The sequence below is a fragment of the Octodon degus genome, unplaced genomic scaffold (genome assembly GCF_000260255.1).
Source record: "Octodon degus isolate 3935 unplaced genomic scaffold, OctDeg1.0 scaffold00125, whole genome shotgun sequence".
Classification (NCBI taxonomy): domain Eukaryota; kingdom Metazoa; phylum Chordata; class Mammalia; order Rodentia; family Octodontidae; genus Octodon; species Octodon degus.
Window position 1 is genome coordinate 8,362,696 of NW_004524701.1, and position 5,539 is coordinate 8,368,234.

A 5,539-nucleotide genomic window follows, 5' to 3' on the forward strand; every position below is an offset into this window, starting at 1 on the left:
GAATAGCTGTTTTTAATGTGATTTCCAGTCCAACTTTTCTAAGGAGTCTCCATACTGATTTCCATAACAGTTGCACCAGTCTCCATTCCCACCAGCAGTGGAGATGGGTTCCTTTCTCCCCACAGCCTCTCCAACATTTGTTGTTGGGTGATTTCTTTATGATAGTCATTCTTTCTGGGGTGAGATGATATCTCAATGTGGTTTTAACTTGCATTTCACGGACAGTTAGTGATGTGGAGCATTTTTTCATATATTTATTCGCTTCTTTAATTTCTTCCTCTGAGAAGCGTGTATTCATCTCAGATGCCCATTTCTGGATTGGATCTTTAAATTTTGGGGCCCTAGTGTTTTTTAGTTCTTTATAGATTCTAGAGAGCAGACCTTTTTCTGAGTATATGTTTATTTATATTTAGTGTGTTCCTCTATAAAACTCTAACACAGTTACCAAAAGAATGAATAGTTTTGAAAATACATGAAAGGAATTTAAAGAGACCTTAGCTATTCTTAGGTTCTAGATTACTGTTAGTATTTTTACTTTGTTTGCTGGTATTCTGATAATTAGCAATGCAATCTTTTTATAATCTGATATTTTCTGTCAATTTTATCAACTTTTTTTTTTGTGGTACCGGGGAATGAACTCAAGACCCTGTGCTTGCCAGACAAGCACTTATTTTACTGAGCTATCTCCTTCTCCAATTTTATCAACTTATATTAATTGAATTTAATTACACCATAAATTACTGCAACTTTGTTTGATATGTTAATATATTTTAATGTAACTTAGTATTTTTTTGTTTTGTTTACAGTGGGATCATGATATCTGGCCTCAAATGCTATTCTGGGACCCCAGGTATAAAAAGGTCTTTGTGAGTATAAAAGAAAATTTTCTGTGCAATTTCATTGTCCTTTGCAAGTCACTGTTACAGATAAATCCTGAGGGGACTTGACTGAACTTATCAGATACAAAAGACATATGTCTTGTTATATAGGTCTTGCTTTATCTTGGTCTTAACCATCCAGCAGAAAAGTATAAAAATGAGTTATAAAAAGTAAAGCCATATTAATATGCTGACCTGTGAAAGGCTCAAGTCAACAACTTCTGACATTGCCAGTCCTACAGATAACCCACTACTATTATGAACCACTGGACTATACTGGATTATTTTGCTGAATTCACGCACCTACAATATTTAAGTGGCAAAAAATACATATTTAAGTGGCAATGGAATACCCATCTCTAACAAAACTAAAAAAAAAGGGGATAAAAAGGATTTTTTTTTTTTTTGGCTGACTCAGAATGCCTTCTGGGCAGGTTTGGCTGGCTTGAGTTCTGGGGATCGAACCACAGCAGCCTGAGCCTGATTGCTTTGTTTAAGCAGCCACTTAAATAACTGAGCTAAGGAGCAGGCCTCCAAGGGGATACAAAGGAAAGACCATGTTGTATCTGTATATACAAAATAGTTAGGATAGGTATGCAGCTACTTTCTCTTAATTCAATGAGAAGAAAGATTTGTACTAATAGTGTTTGGATGGGATATCATGTCTGCATCTTGTACTATGAATAACCACTAAGAAGAAAGCAATGTGCAATGTATTAATCATTGGAACTGTCCTATTAATCAGTTTTGAAACTGTCTGATTGCTATTGGTTTCTCAATAAAATTAATAAAAAATAGCCACTTTTGCCTGAGCAGAGGATGGCTGAACATTTGCTGCTCATGTCTGTTCCTGCCCTAGGTGCCATGAATAATGTGCAGCTGGTCCAGCTTATGCTTTTTTCCAAGACCACAAGGTCTTATTTGTCAGATTTACTAATAGGACCTGATATAGTGGTTATAATTTGGCAGCCAGTGCTATGAACTAGTGGAGAGGGAAATTAAGTGGGTATTATTTGAAGTGGGATGATGTAATGGTTGTATGTGGGCATGAGCCTTAGATAAAGGAGCACATTGCTTGGCTTGGGACATCTAAGATCCAAGACTGGAGGACGACTTGGGAGGTCTGTGCTGGGTCAGACAATGATCCTATGCTCTTATGATTTTGGCTTTCATGCAACATATAATAAACATCTACAGAAATATCTATCTATCTATCATTAAACTATATATTAAATCATATATATTAAACCATATATATGTATAGATAGATAGATAGATAGATAGATATATGTATACACACACACTCACTAAATGATAGAATCTTTTTATTACTTTGTGTTTTGACATCAGCAGAGAAGCTGAGAGATATAGCCCAAAATTTTGAGATAGAAACTCCTCAAAACTTATTTCTGTTTCAGGTTGTTAGATGTCTTAGCTGCAAGGAAAAATCCATGTGAACTATTTGGAGATGTTCTGATGAATGAAGAACCTCTTCCTGCAAACTTCAAATATTTTTCAAGTTACGTGGCACAAGTAAGAGTGGACTTGCACTTTAGGTTTCCTCAATATAGTTTCCTCCTGATTAAAAGATATGTTTACAATAATTATACTACTAATTTCTATTCATTGAAAGGAATAATACTTATACTTTTTGATCAGTTTTACATGCCTATATCTCACAATCTGAGCAATTACTTTGAAGATAATATACAATATCATAGTCATTAGTAATTTGCTATTGTTTTGAAATTCTGTATTTTTTTAACTCTCTTTAAAATAAAAAAAAAGAAGGCCATGGGGATGGAGTAAGTGCTTCTCTGGCAAGCTCAAGGACATGAGTTCAATGCCCGGTTCCAAAATAAATAAATAAAATAAAAATAATAAAATAAAATAAAAATATATACTTATAACCCCCCTATCCCTTTTTGGTACTAGAAATTGAATTCGGGACTTTGTGCTTGTCAGGCAGACTGTGGCACTGAGCTATGTTCCTAACCCAAATCCATCTTATGTAGTGTAGTATTAAATGTTCATGCAGAGAGCGTGGCCTACTACAGGGCAGTGGTATCCATCCTAGCTGGTATATCACTTCCAGAATGGTCCAGTGATACCCTCTCTTTACCTTTCTCCTTTCCTAGAAAATGTCTTTCACAAATCCTTGTAAAAAGGAGTATGAAACTGTTTGCTACTAGTCATTTTCATTATCTGTTCTCTGCTTGAGTGTGGAAATGTGGAGTAAAAATGATTCCAACACATTCTACAGCTGTCTCTACATGCTGTTAGGGTGATTTGTAGGATTGAAAGGATGCCCTTAGTTAGAGGTTTACTTTGAGTATGTTATGTTCTTGGATTAATTTACATACCCTAGAGTGATGTGCTTAAAAATGACTCAGTATGTGTCACTAAAATACTCTTTTCCTTAAGGATGATGTGATGAAGGATACACTGACAGTGAGAGAAAACTTACACTTCTCAGCAGCTCTTCAGCTTCCAACAACCATACCAAATCATGAAAAGAAAGAGAAGATTAATAAGGTTATTGCAAAATTAGGTCTGGATAATGTAGCTGATTTCAAGGTAATGTGAGTAAAACTGGTAGAATCATAGACAGTAAAGGGGGCATTGCAGTGTAGATAATATGATCTTATTCAGAAGTTTTCTATGATGTGATGTGTGCAGTCAAAGTAGTTATTTCTGTAATGAGAAAAGTGACTAGCTGCATAATTAGGAAATGCAAATTAAACTGGATAATTAATTTGAAAGTTGTTGAATCCTGGGTATGGAGCAAGGTCTAGGAAGAAAATTTTTTCCTTATGTAGCCTTTCCAACTGATCCTCCCTTACCTCATTGTTCAAGTCCCAAATGATTTGATAATTTTACACTAACAAATCCCATTTTTATTTTTTTGTTCTCATTTGGAGAATTTTTTTTTTGTGTGGTACCAGGGATTGAATTCAGGACCCTAAGCTTGCCAGGCAAGCATTTATTCTACTGACCTATCTCCCCGGCCTCTCTTCTCATTAGGAATTCATTGTTGGGGCCAGGGATGTGACGGATGTGATGGTTAGCATCTCCTTGCTGCAGCACAGGTACACCGACGTGATAAGCATCGTGCACAGCATCAGCTCCAGCAGGAACTCTGTCATCCTGTGGCACTAGTGAGTGAGGAGTCTTGTTTTCCAGGGCTCACAGTGTGTAGAGCTGCTCCATAGCCGTGATGAGGGTCTCCATCGATGTGGCATCAATGAAGTTGAAGGACAGAAGGTCACTGATGCCCATGGCCTGGGAACTTCACTGTGTCCAGGGTGGCTGAGGTAATGATCAGCTTCATGTCCTGCTACCTCTGCACAATCTTCTTCAGCAGCCAGAAAAGAACATCAGTGTGGATTGTCCTCTCATGGGCCTCATCTAGCATAGTGATGATGTACTACATCAGGTCAGTGTCTATGAGGCACTGCTGCAGCAGCTTGCTGTCTGTCATGTACTCAATGATGGTCTCTGGGCTGGTGCAGTCCTCAAATAAGATGGTGTAGCCCACCTCCTGGCCCAGGAAGACTTTTGAGAAAGGGTCTTGTTAAGTTGTTAAGGTTGGCCTTGAACTTGTCATCTTTCTGCCTCAGCCTCCTAGTGTGCTGGAATTATGAGTATCCCACTATGTCTGCCTTTTATATCCTGTTTTTTTGAATACAATGGAGAGGAAGAATATACTACAAATAATTAATGAATAAGGTCAGAGAGGTATCTCAGCATTCTAAGCTCATGCCTGGCTACCTTAAGGCACTGGGGCAGCAGGATGCAACACTTATCTTTTATCTTAGAAGAACTATTTCTACATGTCACACACCATTGGACCCCTGGAAATTTCACTGAAATAGAAGGACATTTAATTTTAGTTGGATTTATTTCTCATCTTCTCACTCTCAAATGCTTTACTTACCAATCCAGAGAGGTTGATACCTCCTGTTCACCTGAGGCAGTCAGAATAACATCATCAATATAATGGACCAGTGTATGGATAAGTATAGAGAAGAAGATATTTGTCAAATCAATAGCTGCATTCCAAGTGCCAGGCAATATAATAATCTGCTCCAGCAAGAAAACCACATCTGATATAGTAGCTGCAATCAAAGTCACCACTTGATTCAGATTATGGTAATCTATCATTATTCTTCAAAATTCATTCATCTTCTGCACAGGCCACATGGGAGAATTAAATAGAGAAGTGGTAGGGAGCACCAGCCCTTCATCCTGGAAGTCCTTGATGGTGGCACTTATCTCTGTAATCCCTCCAGGAATGCAATATTGTTTTTCATTTTATTTTACCAGGCAAAGATAACTCTAATGGCTTCCATTTTAGCCCTTTCAACTCTACTATCTTACTTCTGAAAGGAAGCCCTGCTTTGACCTTAATTAGGAAGGTTTAAGCAAAAATTAGGGAATTTTTCTATTAAATTTCACAAGGAAGCTGTGATCTGGCCAGGTTTGGTTTGGGTGATGCCCAGTATTTGATGGCCTGAAGTTCTGGTCTAGCCTTATAGGTACATATGTTCTTTTTTTTTTCCTTGAATTTTTTTATTGGTACATTTTATATATACATAGTGATAGCATTCATCATAGGGGAATTGTACCTTGCTTCAAACAATAGTTTCAAGCATTTTTTA

The 5,539-nt window shown here is 37.2% G+C and overlaps 1 protein-coding gene and 1 pseudogene across 1 annotated transcript in view; both read left to right on the plus strand.

Annotated features, from left to right (window-relative positions):
* Positions 1-4,037, plus strand: part of LOC101583952 — a 52,869-nt pseudogene extending 48,832 nt beyond the window's left edge.
* The window catches only part of LOC101584331 (ATP-binding cassette sub-family G member 2), a 209,682-nt gene that overhangs the window by 61,057 nt on the left and 143,086 nt on the right, over positions 1-5,539 (plus strand). The window lies entirely within an intron of this gene.